The sequence below is a fragment of the Oncorhynchus masou genome, chromosome 9 (assembly GCF_036934945.1).
Source record: "Oncorhynchus masou masou isolate Uvic2021 chromosome 9, UVic_Omas_1.1, whole genome shotgun sequence".
NCBI classification, from domain to species: domain Eukaryota; kingdom Metazoa; phylum Chordata; class Actinopteri; order Salmoniformes; family Salmonidae; genus Oncorhynchus; species Oncorhynchus masou.
In genome coordinates, this window is record NC_088220.1 from 47,968,002 (window position 1) to 47,987,131 (window position 19,130).

The following is a 19,130-nucleotide window of genomic DNA, read 5'->3' on the forward strand; positions in this document are numbered from 1 at the left end:
TTATTTTTGGGGGGGTTTTACTATCCTTGTGGGGATAAAAAGAGAAGTAAAACAAGGAACATTAGGATAAATGAAGACATTTTGCTGGTCCCCACAAGAGAAAAAAAAAAGTCTGTTAGGGGAAAATATGATTTGGAATGGGAATCAATTGTTTTTGTCCCCACAAGTGAGAGTAAAACAAGGTATGTGTGAGTGTGTAACATTGTGTAGAGGGCGGGGTCGGGGTCGGAGTAGTTAGTGACGGGCGGCGCCTAACATGTTGCCCCTTCTTTCCTCCGCTGCGGGGCTGGTAGCCTGAACTTGAACACTGGCTGGTACACAGCGAGCCACGACCCGTCCGTGCCATTGAGCTACACAGTATTCTTATCAACTTGATCAATTAAGTTAGATTCCGATCGAGAGGTGTGGATACACCAGACAAACCTTGCCTGGTGTAATCAAACAGAATGTCCAGACGCAAACAAGGCAGCCGACCGCAACACCTGAGTGCAATTCAAGGTAAACTGAGATGAGGCTATGGCCATAGTTTACTAATAAGAGGTTGGCTATATGCATGTTATGTATTTCATATACGATGTATTCATGTTAAACGTCGCTTTTTGGGGTGAGGTCAGTCGGGCTTTGTGGGGTTATGCGCACCTTAACTTTTATCAATGATTTATCAAATATTTTTGTAAAGAGCTGATTTATATATAGGCTACACTCAGCTGTGCAACAAATTAAGTTTGAAATCAATGAAATGTGTTCATAAACTACACATTAAAATGTGGCTTTAAACATAGGTAATGTTTAAAAAATGTTTTATCAGGGTTCTTTACTGGCCTGTCTTTTTTTAAATTTTCTAATAGTTTTTCTTTCTGTCTTGTCTGTGGGGGGCTGTTTTGAATTATCTCATTTTTTTGCCAACATGAACGCTTCCTTGTGGGGCAGACCGCGTGTTCTAGACACTGTATCCGTGTGACAAGGCGAGAGAGGAGAGGATAGTCTGCCCTCACAACAACTCCACTGACCTCTTCCACTTTTATAGCCGTTTCGTCAACAACAAAATCTAGCCTAGATACCCCATACACTTAACTTGTGCGTAGGCCTATGTAGGTTATCATAAATATATAGTTGTATATCAAACTAACAGGCTCTGCTTATTAAACCGCGGGTTCGTTGATGATATCTGTTTCTTCCCCCGGTCACTGAGGGCAGGCCTTTGACAAAAACACTGAAAAATGTTAGAAAACATCTCTTTCTCTGTTACCCCAACGAAGACCAGTCGAGCGTGTCTAGTTTGACCACAAGCCTTGACTCTTCAATGGTGTGCGTGCAAACCGCGCCTAGCTTGTCTGCACAGACCGTGAGCAGCACTGAAACAGGAAAGGTTACATTTTTGAGTAACCACCGGTGAGCTACTCAGCGCGACTGTACTGTCTGTACCTGTCCTGTACTCGGCCTAGTCCGGGCAAGTGAAGCCGGTCCAAGCTTTAAGGTGTGTACACGACCATATTGACTCACTCCCTGCCTCAACTCTCACAAGTCGTTAAAAGAGTGGTGAGGGCCAGTCCAACAGCTCAAACCTGACCAACGGTATTTAACCGTCCTTGTCTTTGGCTGTCTACTTGGGTCATATATGAGTCATGGACATTTTTATTTTGTAGCATACATTTATGGCGCTAATGAGAGACTGAAATTGGAAACCAGACTATATCCCTGAGAGGTGCTTAAATCTAAACCACACATTTCATTTGAGTAATCTCGTGTTAGACTCAACTCTCTTCGTGATAAATTAATCATTTGGCCTTCAAACCCTGAGTGACACTGAACGCCTTCAAGTCATGGCCACTCACTTTCTCACAGATAAACTGGTCAGTTCCTTGCCTTGTTGTTTCTCTTACTTGAGTAGTTGATGATTGAGAATGTGTTGACAGGTGTTTTTTTTCTTTCTCCCGGGCCTTGGGAATGGTATAATTAAAAATAGATATATTTCTACTCACAGCACCAATAGAGACAGGAAGCAACGGTGTCAGCGAAGACATGCCACTATGCAGCCTGCCATCTCAGTGAAAGGAGCTGTCAAAGGGATAGTTAGGGGGAAGTGGTCAGTATCAGCTGACCGGAATAGCCTGACTGCCTCTGGAGCCCTGGTGGAGCGGGTGGGGTGGGGTGGGGGGGAGTGGCGCAGCATCGAAAGTAATGCTTAAAAAAAAACCAGGGAGGAGTTGTTTTTCTCTGAAGGCCATATCAGCAGTTGCCCAATCTACATGGTGTCTGACCACCCACTGTCTCCCTGTTGCTGTAAGATCTTACATGATGGGACAGAATATTCAAGTTCTTTGTAGTGTCTATTTTTTCAAATGTTCTTCTTGACTCTTCGTCTTCCTCTGTCTTCGCTTCCTTTCCCCGTATCACTCCCCTGCCCTAATTTGTTTTTCACTCTCCCCCTCTTCTTTCTCTGACTCTCCCTCACTTGCCTCTCATCTTCTCTCAGATGCCCCTGAGCCCTTGGACGCTGCCACTCCATCGTTGGAGGAGAGGGGGTCCCTTCCCCGGGTCAGGGGTATTGAGGAGGGTCATGACCTGCTGACCTGTGGGCAGTGCAGCCAGGCCTTCCCTCTCGCCCACATCCTGGCCTTCATCCAGCACAAACAAGGGGGCTGCCGCTCCCAGAATCACGCCCCCAACACCCACACCCCTCCCTCCCCAGCCAACCGGACACAGCGACGCGGTGATGTCACTCAGGTAGAGGCAGGGTTTGTGGAGCTGAGGAGTTTGACAGACATGTCCAGAGGGGAGGAGCATAGTGTGAAGGTGAAGATGGAGGCTAACAGAACAGGTGAGTGCGGGCAGGTCGCTAATTAGTGACTTTTTTTGTTTTGTTGTTCCCCCCCCCCCCCCTCTAACAACCGTCCCCCCCAGTCCAGCTCATTAGCTGGGAGTTGCTGTGCTGAGGAGGCCTCTGTGAGTTAGCGACGCGCTGGCTAATTGTGTGGAAAGGATAGGCAGCGGTGTTTTGAGGCCATAGGGGGCCCCTGAGGGCTCCAGTGCACCTGAGCTCCCCTCCATCTCCTTGACTCTGTCTCTCTCAGGTGAAGTGGCCAGGTAAACACGTAAGGCAAGGCACCGTGCTCTCTGGCCACGCAATAACACGGCCTGCGCTCACTGGAGGACTGGCTGTGCTAAGCTGCGGGGGACAATGAGATGGTGTCACAACAGGCTGCGGTGTGGTCGTACTACCATTGCAACATGTTTAAAAGGATAATGTCACCATGTTGTTCTGATGTTTGCATGGCTTCTCGGTGCAAGTGTGTGGTGTCCATCAGATGGGCATCCCAATCTGCATTTTGATAGTAAATAGTTGAGTGATACTTCCTCCCCTTGTCTCCTCACCAACGTCTTTACAGAGATGGGAGGAATGGAGACAAGTGAAGAACAGCGACATGACTATTGAGATGCACCCATAGTTTCCTTCCTTATCTCTCCTACCTTAGAGGCTTTCTACTAGGCATCTGAAGCAGGACTATGTAGGCAGTAAGAGGGGGCCTCACAGTATGTATAGGTCATGTATTTAGAAGTGAACAAGCCAGTTCTCATTGTGTGTCTGAACCATAGAAATAGAATCTCTAGATTCTATTTACAGTATATGGTCTGAAGGACTCTGATTAGATGAGCTTTAGGGCGGCAGGTAGCCTAGCTGTGAGAGCGTTGAGCCAGTAACCGAAATGTAGCTTGTTCGAATACTCAAGCCGATGAAAAATCAGTTGATGGGGCCATGCGCAAAGCACTTGACGCTCATTCGCACCAGAGGCGCCATCCTTCTATGGCTTATCCTGTAAAACAACACATTTCAATGCACCTATCCAGTGTGTGACAACAAAACATATATTTTTAAATGTTTTGTTCATATTCATATTTTTGGAACTGAGACCCTTGGACATACATACACACTCTTTCTCTCACACACAGCCACGTGCACTTCCTTCCTTTGTGTAACGCTCAGGGGACTGCTGCATGCTCTGTTTCCGTCTGTCCACGTTTTTCTCTTTCGGTCTCTTTCAGTCCTGCCTGTTATGTTTTCTCTCTCTCAACCTGTCTCTACCTCTAGGTCTCTCGCTGCCTGTTTTACATGTTCTCTCTCTCTTCTGTCTCTCTCAACCACTCTATCGCTGTCTAGCTGCTTTTTAAAAATGTTTCTGTCTGTGTGTAAGTTCTCTTCTCCGTGCCCAACGGCTTACACAACAGAGCTACCCACGTGCACTACACACGAGCCATATCTCCAACCAAGCAAAGCAAGATAACTTTTAATTCAACTTTTTAATAACGAAATGAGTCACTGGTGCATGAAAACGTGTATCTCATGTCGATCGCCCATTTTTAGAATTTAGATGTGTTGTTTAAATTGTTAGGAGGTATTTGTGGAAAAGACCTAGGTTGAACTATTGATATGTACACTACCGTTCAAAAGTTTGGGGTCACAGAGAAATGTCCTTGTTTTTGAAAGAAAAATCTCACTTTTTTGTCCATTAAAATAACATCAAATTGATCAGAAATACAGTGTAGACCTTGTTAATGTTGGAAATGACTATTGTAGCTGGAAATGGCAGATTTTTAATGGAATATCTACATAGGCTTTCAGAGGCCCATTATCAACAACCATCAGCAACTGTGTTCCAATGGCACGTTGTGTTAGATAATCCAAGTTTATAATTTCAAAAGGCTAATTGATCATTAGAAAATCATTTTGCAATTATGTTAGCACATCTGAAAACTGTTCTGATTAAAGAAGCAATAAAACTGTCCTTCTTTAGTTGAGTATCTGGAGCTTCAGCATTTGTGGGTTCGATTACATTACATTACATTTACATTTAAGTCATTTAGCAGACGCTCTTATCCAGAGCGACTTACAAATTGGTGAATTCACCTTCTGACATCCAGTGGAACAGCCACTTTACAATAGTGCATCTAAATCATTTAAGGGGGGGTGAGAAGGATTACTTATCCTATCCTAGGTATTCCTTGAAGAGGTGGGGTTTCAGGTGTCTCCGGAAGGTGGTGATTGACTCTGCTGTCCTGGCGTCGTGAGGGAGTTTGTTCCACCATTGGGGGGCCAGAGCAGCGAACAGTTTTGACTGGGCTGAGCGGGAACTGTACTTCCTCAGTGGTAGGGAGGCGAGCAGGCCAGAGGTGGATGAACGCAGTGCCCTTGTTTGGGTGTAGGGCCTGATCAGAGCCTGGAGGTACTGCGGTGCCGTTCCCCTCACAGCTCCGTAGGCAAGCACCATGGTCTTGTAGCGGATGCGAGCTTCAACTGGAAGCCAGTGGAGAGAGCGGAGGAGCGGGGTGACGTGAGAGAACTTGGGAAGGTTGAACACCAGACGGGCTGCGGCGTTCTGGATGAGTTGTAGGGGTTTAATGGCACAGGCAGGGAGCCCAGCCAACAGCGAGTTGCAGTAATCCAGACGGGAGATGACAAGTGCCTGGATTAGGACCTGCGCCGCTTCCTGTGTGAGGCAGGGTCGTACTCTGCGGATGTTGTAGAGCATGAACCTACAGGAACGGGCCACAGCTCCGTCTTGCCGAGGTTCAGCTTGAGGTGGTGATCCGTCATCCACACTGATATGTCTGCCAGACATGCAGAGATGCGATTCGCCACCTGGTCATCAGAAGGGGGAAAGGAGAAGATTAATTGTGTGTCGTCTGCATAGCAATGATAGGAGAGACCATGTGAGGTTATGACAGAGCCAAGTGACTTGGTGTATAGCGAGAATAGGAGAGGGCCTAGAACAGAGCCCTGGGGGACACCAGTGGTGAGAGCGCGTGGTGAGGAGACAGATTCTCGCCACGCCACCTGGTAGGAGCGACCTGTCAGGTAGGACGCAATCCAAGCGTGGGCCGCGCCGGAGATTACAGGCTCAAAATGGCCAGAAACAAATAACTTTCTTCTGAAACTCATCAGTCTATTCTTGTTCTGAGAAATGAAGGCTATTCCATGCGAAAAATTGCCAAGAAACTGAAGATATCGTACAAAGCTGTGAACTACTCCCTTCACAGAACAGAGCAAACTGGCCCTAACCAGAATATAACAAGTGGGAGGCCCCGGTGCACAACTGAGCAAGAGGATAAGTGTCTAGTTTGAGAAACCGGTCCTCAATTGGCAGCTTCATTAAACAGTGCCTGCAAAACACCTGTCTCAATGTCAACAGTGCAGAGGCGACTCTGGGATGCTGGCCTTCAAGGCAGAGTTGCAAAGAAAAAGCCATATCTCAGACAGGCCAATAAAAATAAAAGATTAAGATGGGCAAAATAATACAGACACTGGACAGAGGAACTGTGCCTAGAAGGCCAGCATCCTGGAGTCGCCTCTTCACTGTTGACGTTGAGACTGGTGTTTTGCGGGTACTATTTAATTGTTTTCAATTGTTTTCTTTACTAAAGTAGTATTGCTAATGGTACTGCATAGGTGTGAACATACTCTTTTTGTTGTTGTTGCAAGAGATGGCTATTGTATAGCCTAAGAAAATAGCAAAAATGTGCAGAAAGTCGTTTTGAATGCATTTTATTGACGGGAAGCAATGTCTTGAGCTTTTTTGGCAACATAGTGATATTCTTATACTGTACAATGAGGAATTCAACTACAAAATATTAGTATTTTCCCAATTTTTTAAACCATTGCCCCCACCCTCAAGGTGTATAAACAACAACAATAAATATTAATAAAATAATAGATACAAAACAAAAACGTGAAGAACATAAATCAATCAACTCTAATTAGCACATGTAGGACAGTATGCAAGTGTGTGTGCATGGACTTTGCAGATGTATTTCTCACATGTGCAACACACAGTTTGTTTTACAGTCCTTCTTTGGGGGTCAGAACTGGCATCTCCTCCTCCTGCCTGCCCCAGCTGCAGCCTCAGGTGGATCAGAACAAGATTCCGCCCCCTGAACAGCTTTCACAAGCGCTGCTGTGCGGGGGAGGCGCTCCCTTCTTTAAACGTGTGGGGTTACAAGGGCCTTTCCCAGCTCCTCCAGGAACACTTATCAGGCATCCAGGTAGGGTTGATCTTGTTCCATATCACGAAGGCATTGTACGAGGACACATCAATGATGTTATAGAAGATGACCAGGGATCAGCGGGCAGTCGTCCTCCTGCAGCAGTAAGTTCCAGTCACCTTGTCCAGGTTGTCCATGCCTACTTTGTTGTGGTTGTAGTCCAGGACGATGGCTGGCTTCCTGTCCTCACGATCACTGATCTCAGCCGTTTTGCGCAGTGTGCTCAGGAGGACCACATTCGTGTTCCTCTTTGGGAGGTAGGAAACTAGAGTGATGTTTTTTTTTTTTACATGTATTTTATTTTACCTTTTATTTCACTAGGTAAGTCAGTTAAGAACATATTATTTTCAATGACGGAACAGGGGGAGGGGGGGGGGGCAGAACGACAGACTTTTACCTTGTCAGCTCGGGGATTCGATCTTGCAACCCTTCGGTTACTAGTCCAACGCTCTAACCACTGTGGTTAGTGGGGTGGTGGGGGTGAAGGCAAACTTTGTTGCGAGGAGTGCAGGGGGAGCTCAGGCTTGTTCTTTCTACCTGTGCCAACCATGGGGATCTTCCTCTCCAGGAGCTGCTGGCTGAGTACATGTGCTACTGATTGAAATCTCAATGTTGTGTGTGTCTCTGTGTGTAAATGATTTTATAACTGCCGGGTCAAAAATGTCCCTAAGTCAATCTTTGTACCCTGGTGGTGTACAGCTTTCATGGAAATATGAACAAAGGCGATGTTTCACTTTTTCTAATATTGGGGTCACTGTAGGAAAAGTCATAACATTTCGAATTGAAAAAATGTCTCTGCTGTTGAACAGTGGCGGGTCATTTTTTTTTCACCCTTAAGACAACACAATGGTTAAGTAACTCAAGTTAAATGTTTTGTATGTGGTATGATTTGATACAGTACTGTATGCGCTACGTGTTGTGCGTCTATCGAAAATCCCTGGTGACGCCAAGCCCATTTAATTTGTTTCACATTACAACCTGTGTGTTGTGATAATTGCGTTGTTTGCTCTATAACCTGTTAGTTCATATGCCTTTGCGACTGTGGTATATGCAACAAGACCATAGGAAAGACGGTGGCAGAGTAAATTCAACCACACCTTTGTTTCATCAGAAATCCGGAGAGCACCCTCTGTCCGGTGAAGTCCACAAAGCATATTGCATGTAATAAACAGTTACATGACCTACAGCATGGTCAAGCAAGTGGATGTTTACAACATTTTCAGACTACTAAACAACTATTGATTTAGAACCGCAGAGAGTTAGCGCAAGTCGCAAAGAGCTGCCTGCACCATTTCAACATCATCAAATCCCCTATGCTATGACAAATAAAATATACCATAAAACAATTTAGTCCAATCAACATAAGCTAAATATCATGTGGCTGTCCATGGCTCGCTCTCTTGCTGTGTGCAAGCGTGCGTTCAAGTAGAGAGAACATGTTGACTCACCCTACATGTCGAGAAATGCCAATGCCATCCTCTCTTTCATGTTGACGAAACGGTCATACAGTACACACTTTATTTTTTTTGTTGACCTAGGCTACTTGGCTAAAATGCTCGCTCACTAGCCTAACGTCCTTTTCATGGGCATCAATGTGTCAGGCCAACTAGTTAACACTAGCCTTCTACATCTAGCTACATATTGAACTTCCATCCTCTCAGGCTAGGGGAACAATATATGAATTTATGGTTGGATAAGAATCGCCATTATAAATCATTAGCCAGTACGGAGAATTAAGTACAACCACAAGTCCAAATCCCTATCTCCATTTATGGCTAATTTAGGAAAGGGACAATTTTAGCTAGTTAGCTACCCAAATGAGGAAAACGACACAACAATATATATTTTTCCTGTCTGTGTTTTTCTTTCGATGTGATTGGCGTGAAGCCCAATCCAAACTGGCTTCCTGTTTTATTTATTTTTTTAAATTGGGGGAGGGGGGGGGGGTGCACCAGGACCATTCACAGTTGAGCTCACTCAGTTTAGCTCAACACTGATTGGCTATTATTTTATACTTTTTTTATAAAAGGGAGGCTAAATGCTCACTGACTTCTCTTGCATTCAATACTACTGGCGGAAACAATGTCATACTCTTTTTGACCAGACAGCATCAGATAGATGAGCTACACATACTGAGACAGAGGGGTGCTGTTTTGCTCGCTCGGCTGCTTTCTCCGGTGCGATACTGTACATTCAGCCTCTTGCGATTTTGAAGGAAAAATATGAAACAGACCAAAGATAAATTATTGCATATTTTTCTGGGTAGATGTTTTGGGGAAGCCTGGCTTCTCTTGGCATGTGAATATGTCTGCTTGAGGAAGATGACTCAAACTGAAAGAGCAATTATCCCCACAGCGGATAGGTGTCCCTTTCACTGTAGAATGTGTATGTGATGGAGAATGGAAGAACGTGATGGAATATAATAACGTGTGTGTCTGTCTCCATTTATTTTTATTTATTCGACTTGTTTGTTTTTTCTCATCTCTAACATTATTCCCCCCCCCCATTTCAACAGACTCTCGCTTGCCCTATTTCAATCTCCCCCCACACTCTTTTCTCCTCCCTCTTTCTCCCCCGGGAGAGGAGATTCTGCCTACTGCTCGTTAGTGCTCCGAGCCAATCTGCATTTTTAATTAGCAGTTATTGCTTCTGCTTAATATTCAAGTGCTACCCCGGGCCAAATGGGAATCCTTACAAAAAAAAGATGGAGAGGGAAAGAAAGACCGAATGAGAAACCGGCTGGGTATTGTGTTTCACTCCAGGAGCCCAAGACAAAAGCCCCCCCTCGGGGAGAGATTTGGAGGGTTAGGGGGGCAGAGGGGTAGGAGGATGGGTCTGAAGTACAATCCAAGGGGTGACACATTTTTTTGTGGTGTTTCTCGACCCCGCGCTGCGACATCCTCCTTTTTGATCTTTCTCTCGCTTTCCTCATCTCTTTTTTTTTGTTGTTGCGCTCTCATTCACCCCACTTTTCATAAATACACCAACTTCTCTCCTGCTCTACTCATCTCTTCAGGCTAAGTTAAAGGATGTGTCCACCACATCTCCTATCCTCTCCAGGCAGAGCGCAAGGGAGAGGGAAGGAGAGGGAGAAAGAGTTGCTTTCTTTTTCATCTTTTCTCTCCTCCCCCTCCAGTAAAATACAGAAGGATTTTGACTTCAGGAAACATGAAAGAGGCTTATACCAGAGTCGGCTTTGAACCTTTACAAAAAAATAGAACTGTTTTCCCCCTCAATTTGAGGATCTTCTTTCCAATTTAGATTTATGCAGAAAGGCCTCATTTGTCAAGCAGGCTGAGTCAGTCCCTGATTTACATAAAGCCTTCGTTTTCTCGGTTCCGCTAATTAGCAATTTGCAGCTTAATTGGAGAGTGGCTCTCGGTTAAGAGACAATGCTAACCACATTTAAAACATTTCTCCAGATGTACTTGACTATCCATCTCCCCTTTCTGCTGGCCTCTGTCGTTCATTTCTCACCTGCTACTGGTCCCATCAACAGCCTTCGCTATCTCTGAGTCCCTCTCTCCTTGGCTTCTGTCTCAAAAAGGACGAGAGGCAGGAACAATGCATTTTTTTGTATTTGAAACTCCGACTACCTTGTCCTGTAGACCTGAACCAGAGGATGTTAAGCACCTTCCCTCTTGCTGTGGTCACTCACTCTTCACGACTTAACAGGCTTGGTTTCTCTGCACCTATGTACTGCCCTAACCAGAGTGCCTTTTATCTGTGCCGTGTTCCTTTTATATATCCCAGTATTCTGCTGTCACCGCCTAGCTATCCACAATAGTTCCTACTGTCTGATATATGTGCTGTTTTAATTAAAAAAACTATTGAGATCCCTTACATTTTTTAGATCAAGGAAATGTTTCTGCTAATGTCGTCTTGGCTTGCTTACTAACTGTGTTTTCTTTTCTGTGGCAGAAGAGCCGTCCTGCTTTACCTGCCAACTGTGTGAGTGTGTGTTGCCCTCTGCCTGGGCCCTGCTCCAACACGCCCAGCACACACACTCTTATAGTATCTACCAGGAGGACGGGGAGAAGGATGATGAGGAGAAGATGGGAGGAGGGGGTCACCAGCACTCCAAACCTGCAGCTACCCTGGATCCCTGTCAACTGAGCCACACCCTGGCCACTGCCTTCCACCCTTCCATTCTGCGTCTGCCCCGCATCTTCAGTCCTCGTCAGAACCGCAGGCCAGCTTCTCGGGCCAGCTCCATCCCTTCCTCCAGAGAACGACAGGCCCTCAACTTCTGTCTGAGAGAGCTGGTTGAGGGCAGTAGCAACACCACCATCCTCACCACTGCTGGAGATCTGATCACCTCTCCATCGCCGTCCCCCGGCCGCCTCTTCCTTCCCTCAGTGCGGACCCGCCCAGGTGGGGTTTCCCTGTGAGCTGTGTGGCCAGGGTTTCCAGTCCCTCCGCAGCCTGTCAGCCCACCGGAGGACCCACTCATGTGAGCGGCCCTATCACTGTGGCTTGTGTGACCAGGCCTTTGCCCAGAGTGGTCAGCTGGCTCGCCACATGAGGAGTCACCGCGCAGAGACGGGTGGAGGGGGCTACGAGGGGGTGGAGGTGGGGCTGGTAGGGGAGGATGAGGGGGGTCGGCAGGGGATGAGAGGGAGATTTGTAATGCAGGGGACAGGAGAGAGGGTGTTGAGTGGAGGACCAGGGGAGAGGGAGACCTCTGAGTTGGACCTATCCCAGTCCAAACCTCACTCCCCAAGCTCTGGACTGATCCTGCTCGCTTCCCAGCCTGGAGGTCCAGACATGAGCCTGTTCAGGCTGTTCCAACCCCAGGGAGAGGTGGTGGAGGATCAAGAGGAGCCCCAGCATGCGTCCCCCTACGCCAGCCCTTCAGGGGGGTCACTTGAAAGTGGAGAGACGGGTGGCAGCGGGGAGAGTGGCATCGCCAGCGGAAATTGCACCCCCAAACGTCCGGAGAGGGAGGAGAGGGCTCAGGTAGGGGGGGAGTGGGTGAGCGAGAGGGATGGAGAGAAGGGGTGGCTTGCAGGTGGGAACATCGAGGTGGTCCAGGAGTGGCAGAGGGAGAGCGAACGGAGAGGAGGAGAAGGAGGACACAGCATCATCAGCAGTAACAGTGGTAACAACGATGGGGGGTCAGGGAGGAAGAAGAAGGAGGAGGCCTGTGAGTACTGTGGGAAACAGTTCCGGAACAGCAGCAACCTGACGGTGCACCGGCGCAGCCACACGGGAGAACGGCCCTACCAGTGTGGCCTATGCAGCTACGCATGCGCCCAGAGCTCCAAGCTCACACGCCACATGAAAACCCACGGCGCCCACGGGGCCCGCGCCCCGTTCCTGTGCCAGCTGTGCGGGGTGCCCTTCACTGTGTACGCCACCCTGGAGAAACACCTGAAGAAGGTGCATGGGCTGAGCCATGCCAGAGTCGGGACCTACACCCAGGCCAGTGCAGCTGATGCCAACTGGGCCCTTGTCAAAATGGAGGACGGGTTGGTCATCAAGATGGAGGATGAAGCCAGCACGGACCAGACAGGAAGCAACGTGGCTGCCATCGAGGTGGTAGTGGAGGCTGAGGAGAACCAGAAAGGGGAGGTGGATGGTACTGTCAGCCCAGCCATAGTGGAGGATAGTGTGGGTGAGCGTCCTACTGAAGGCAGTGTGGATGTGGGCTTGGTGTAAACTACGGGTCCAGCATAGCCGTCATTTCACACTTTTGTACACTGTCTAAGACATTCAGAAGCACTGGCTTGGACTCAATCATTCCAACCACTTTGACCAACATAAATATCCATATAAATGTAATGAACCTTTCCTAGCACTCAACTGGGGATCAATTCCAACTGGAATCTAGGTACCAACCCTGCTCTCCTCTGAATTCCCTATCTGTGCAATGCTGGGGTACATCACGTCTCGCCAGAGCTGACAATTAGCATATGCAAATCCACCTACTTAGACCACAGCACAAAACCCAGACATGCAATGGAAAGGTGGAGGGCAAACATGACTTGAGAACAGGAAGTCATACCACCACAGTCCACCAGAACACAGGAAGTTGATCACTATGCTCCAGCAGAATATAGGAATTGGACACCCGTGGTCAATTGATTGGTTCACTCACTCAACATAATGATGATTACGAATCTGAACTGTCAAATGTAAAAAGGGTTTAATTGTTTTTATATTTTTTATATCTAGTGGCAAGAGATTGCGACAATAGTGAGGCTTTCATATCCTGTTCCGTTGCTTTGGTGACAACTGGGATGGTGGTCGTTTCACTCTGTGGATGAATGAAAGACTAGTTGTTTGGACGGAGAAGGGGTCAAAGGGGAAACGAAGCCAAACATAGATTGCCTGTCATTTCTCTGTCCTTCTGAATGTGCTTCTATGTCACAACACTTGCCACTTAATGTAAAGTTTGAGGCTCACGAGGCCCGGCAGCATTGTGTTGTTCTTCTCTGTGTATGGCTGTTATTTTTATATATGTGTATACGTCTCATCTGCTGATTTCCTGAACTCCTATGCATAAAAAAACTGCAATTTAACTTCATATGAAACTTGTGAATTTCTTTCTGTTTGTGCTTGATAATTGGGTGAGATCTTTTTCTTTCCTTTGTTTACTTTTTTTTTGAAACGCTGAACTGCTTGAAGCTTAAACATGCATGTTTTGCTGCCATTTTAAATGTTTTCTTTTGCCTGTGTGCTTTAAAATTTGTCCTTATTTATGAACACTGCATGTTAGTGGTTGGCAAATGAAACGTCTATCTACTGCTAAACTACAGAGTGGAGAGCTACAGTGAATGGCTTGTTGATAGGTGGGAGTTTTGTGGGTAACACCGAATGAGCACTTGTGTATGTGTCTATGTTTACTCTCTCTCTCTCTGTGTGTGTGTGTGTGTGTGTGTGTGTGTGTGTGTGTGTGTGTGTGTACAGGGGAATGTTTTGGTAACACTTGACTTGAACCTTCGGTCAAATGCCTAACTACATCCGAAACATGACGTAACAAGTCATAAGCAAGCTGTTTTATGTGCATGGAAAGTGAGCCTATGCCAACAACAATTATGCAGCTAACATTTAGCTACATTTGCCATTGTGGCTGAGAACATGCTTTGAGTGACGGGTCACCAACTAATTTCTGACTACTGTGATTTACATGATCATTATTGATGTCTATATACACTGATGGCAGGGAACCCTTCTTTTTGGACACTTTGAAAAACCAATTTTTTGCTTTGTGTATGAAATGTAGTGATAGGGGAGAATGATTGATGGACATGAGCGGAGTATACTTGTTCAGGGACCAATGTTATGTATGTAAAATGGCACTCCTAGATGTCGTTGCCGTTGTTATCATCAATTGAGTGTATGCCTCAAACTCATTTTCCCAGCATTCCTGGTTTTCTCTGTCTGTGCTGACTGCAATGAGGCTAACTATGCCACTGTCTTTTTGTAAACTTGATACCATTTTGTCATTGACCTGGTTATGAGAAGTCTCATTAAAGATTTGAGGCAAAGCGATCTCGTGTGTGTGTGTGTGTTTTGGTCTCCGTTTAGGAATAGCGAACCCGCTCCTGAAAGTCAAAGGCAACGACGTCAGATGGATGTAAACAAGCATAGAGGGTCCTTGATCCATTTCGCTGACATTAAACATTCATAACTCGGGATGACTGGAGTCAGTCCACAGAGAAACGACCCGCGCGGATCAAACGCCAACCGGAGGGAGTTTATAAAAGGAAGTGATGTGACTCAATCTGTAGGCCAGTTGAACTTTACGTAGAAGGCTACATAGCCAGGGAATTGGGACGGGTATGAAGGCTACATATCCAGGGGAATTGGGATGGGACAGGGGCAAGCTGTAAGGTTTCTGGGGGTACTGGTTGACAGGGGGTTGCCCTCACGTAATTGCGGACTGCATTTTGGAGGCACAAAAATCCCTGCGCCAGCATCCTATGGCCATAGCCCTGCCCCCTCTAATGAGAAGGCAGCTCTATGATCCCTATAGCTCATTAACAGCAAGCCATTTTTAATGAGCTTTCAGCATGGCCGGTGGGAGGGGTGGGCACCAGATGCGCACACGCCCCCCACTACCGATTTCTATTGTGTAGGGGAAAATAAGGAGGGAATGAAGAGAACCAAAGCCGTTCACTGGACCAGACCCAGAGGAGTTGGTCTGCTCTTCTCCCCAAAGAAGGTGAGAGGGCAGGTACCACACAGGTGTGGGACAGGTAACCTCCTGCACTTCTCCCCTTGGACCCAGGGCAGGTACGCTACGTGGGCACTCCTGCACCATTTGGTGTCCGTATGCACCAAATTACGTAAGGTAAGGTGATACACAGCAGTGCAGTTGCCACCACGGCAAATGCTTACCTTCCCACCCCCAATTGGTCTTTGTATTCCTGCCAGCCACCTCCAGTCCACACCTCTGTACCGGAGCAACGATGACCAACCCCGACCCTGCTCCGTTCACACTGGGTCAGCCAATCACCTCTCTGGACTTTATCAGACACAGGCCGTCGGCCAATAGAGCAGGGCAGGGTGCGGGGGAAATCATCAGCTGACCGTGTGTGTGTCTGACCAGAGCCCAGCCCTGGGGCGGCGGTGGCATGGACTTTGAGATCTAATAGCCGTGTCTCAGCTCGACAGAGAAGGCTTTTGTTGGGCCAGGAGAGGGGTTATAGGAGGACGGGCTCATTGTAATGGCTGGAATGGAATTTATGGAATGGAGTCGAACACATCAAACCATGGATACGTCGTGTTTGACTCATGTTTGATGTGTTTGACGTTCCATTTACTCCAGCCATGACAATGAGCCCGTCCTCCTATAACTCTTCCCACCAGCCTCTTCTGGTTGGAAACTTTTGGAACATTTAATGTCTTACCTGCAGTAAAATGGCCAGAAAGCCATCAGGGTTGTGCAAGAGCTTCCTGTGTGTGTGTGTACAAAACACTAACAGCTGAACCAACTGAAGTGTTTATAGAGCTAGCAGCACCGTCACGGTTACCTTCCCTGCCTTATGGGCATGCAGTCATGGGATTCATTCTTGATATTGTCTTTGACTCTTGTTATTAGTATAATCTCAAGGGGTAAACAGGGACACACTGTCGTATTGATAAGACATCCAATTCTGAAAGGTGCCACGAATAGCCCAGACAGACATGCAGGTCTGTGATACACTGGTATTGTATGGGGCAGGCCTGGAGCCACAAACATGCCTCTACCTTATATTAGAACTAAGGTTGGGCTTTCTCATGTAAAAAGCCAATTAACTTCTCTTAATTACATTTAACGTCTGCCATCCAATCCTCCTCCCCCATGACTCCCTCTTTGCCTCCCAGAATGGAAAAGGGGGGTACAGTTTAGAAGGCAAGGCAGGGGTGAGGGTTCACACCAAAGGGGTGAGGAGAAAGGGGAGAGATGCGTTTGGGAATGAATAGGCTAAGCCTTCGTTCCCACAACCTCCACCTCCCTCCCTCCAACAAAGACCACAACGTGAAACCTAAACCCTAGAATTACACTCCCCCACCGTCTGCCCTCCCCTCCATCACCTAACTCTCCCAGTGAGAGTGTGAGAGGATGGGTGAGAGGCGACGCGGTCCCAGCCGTCAATCCAGTCTGTGCCGTTCAACACCTCCACATAATGAGCAGGGGGGAAACAATGCATTCAGATGGTGTCCATTCTTCAAGGGTTATATAATGATATTGAATGGCTGGGGAGGACCGTATGAGAGTGGCCTTGCTGGGCTTCTATGGGGAATAATCATGACAAGGTGGGAACGCTGTGATACAAGGTTATGATAAAAACAGGGCAGGACGTCTATTGATGTCTGCCATTTAGGTGGTGCAAACAGCAAACCTCTTGGATCTACAGGATTTCAATGGACCCAACTGCCTTTACACTGAAGCCTGAAGTTCCCCAAAATGGCTAATATTACCAGCATTAAGATGTGTGTTTAGTAGTGTTTTCCTAAAGATGAGTCATGTCCTCGTGTACAGTTTCAGTGAATAGCCTAACTGAACATCTGGGTCTGCCTGATTCCCTTCAGTGAATTGTAGCCTAATACACTGATCGTATGTCATAGACGCCACTGTCTCCATCTCTCAATTCATGGTTTACGGCTCGTACTCTTTGCCAGGACCCACAGTGGTCCAAACCTTACTTAAAACTTGGAGCGTTTAAACGTTTTCTTTATTTTCACTATTCGTCACGCCTGAAACGTGTCATGTCTTTTTTTGCTCTATTGACACTGAACATATTTGCTGAAATTCTCTTTGGAGTACTGTCATTTCAGTGGAAATTCTCATTTGGACCTCTTCCACCCACCTCAATACACCCTTATGACCAGCATAGAGAAAGAAAGAACGTGATATTCTAACCCGCACCTTCACAGTCTCATTCCTCCACTAGCTACCTCATTAATAAAACCTCCACTGCCACCTCCACCCACTCAATAACAAGCAGTCTGTTAACACTTCCAACGCTTGACACACACATGACCATGTTCCCTCTGCACCTGGTTATAAACCTCTCTCTCTCTCTCCCCCTCCCTCCCTCCCTCCCCCCTCCACACCTGAGGGCCAGTCACAGGGTCATTCTAACTCCCCAGCAACACATGAGAGAACTGCAAGAACTAACTCCTCTGACCCCAGATCCATCCTTCCAGGGTTCCGTGAGCATGCACGTGCACACACACGCACGCACGCACGCACGCACGCACGCACACACACACACACACACACACACACACACACACACACACACACACACACACACACACACACACACACACACACACACACACACACACACACACACACACACACACACACACACACACACACACACACACACACACACACAGCCTAAATGCCATGACCTGGCATTACCTGGATGGCCAGCTAAGTCAGCTCTAAGGAGAGTAGGCCTTGATTCATGCCGGGAGAAGGAGGAGTTAGCGATGGTTGTGGATAACTCTGCTGTCGACCGTTCATCTGAGCGTGTCAAAACACATCTGTTTTTTGAATTAATATTCTATGGATTTTCAGATGCAAAGACGTCATGTACTGCGTAGGCGGTGTCGGAAGGTTCATATTCTTGATAATTTCCTAACGTCTGTGCTTTGCGTATGGATAAGCAAATGAAAATGCATACAAGACTGTCCCTCACCCTCCCTTTGGCAAATCTGACCATAACACTATCCTCCTGATTCCTGCTTACAAGCAAAAACTCAAAACAGGATGTACCAGGAAGTACCAGTGACACGCTCAATACGGAAGTGGTCCAATGAAGCGGATACTAAGATAAAGGACTGTTTCGCTAGCACAAACTGGAATATGTTCCTCAGATCCTCAAAAAGTTATACAGCTGCACCATTGAGAGCATCTTGACTGGCTGCATCACTGCCTGGCATGTCAGCTTCTTGGCATCTGACTGCAAGGCACTACAGAGGGTAGTGATTACGGCCAGAATATCACTGGGGCCAAACTCCCTGCCATCCAGGACCTCTATACCATGCGTTGTCAGAGGAAGGCCCTATAAATTGTCAAAGACTCCAGCCACCCAAGTCATAAACTGCTTTCTCTGCTACCGCACAGCAAGCGGTACCGATGCACCAAGTCTGGAACCAACAGGACCCTGAACAGCTTCTACCCCCCAAGACATAAGACTACTAAACAGGACTCTGTAGTGGTACCTCATGTACTGGTACCCCCCTTCCAAAAGTATTCACACCCCTTGACTTTTTTCACATTTTGCTGCATTACATCCTGAACTTAAAATGGATTAAATTGTGATTTATTTTTTTCACTGGCCTGCACACTTTGAATAATGTCAAAGTGGAATTTTTTTTATTTTTTTTTATTCAACCCTTTTGTTATGTCAAGCCTAAATAAGTCCAGGAGTAAAAACGTGCTTAACATGTCGCCTAATAAATTGCAGACTGACTGTGTGCAATAATAGTGTTTAACATGATTTTTGAATGACTACCTAATCCCTGTACCCCAGACATAAAAGTATCTGTAAGGTGCCTCAGTCAAGCAGTGAATTTCAAACAGATACAACCACAAAGACCAGGGAGGTTTTCCAATGCCTCACAAAGAAGGGCACCTATTGGTA

General features: G+C 46.8%; 1 pseudogene; it reads left to right on the top strand.

The window, feature by feature from the left end:
* The first annotated feature begins 252 nt into the window (after window positions 1-252).
* Window positions 253-14,535, top strand: LOC135546083 (B-cell lymphoma/leukemia 11B-like; annotated as a pseudogene).
* The last annotated feature ends 4,595 nt before the right edge of the window (window positions 14,536-19,130 follow it).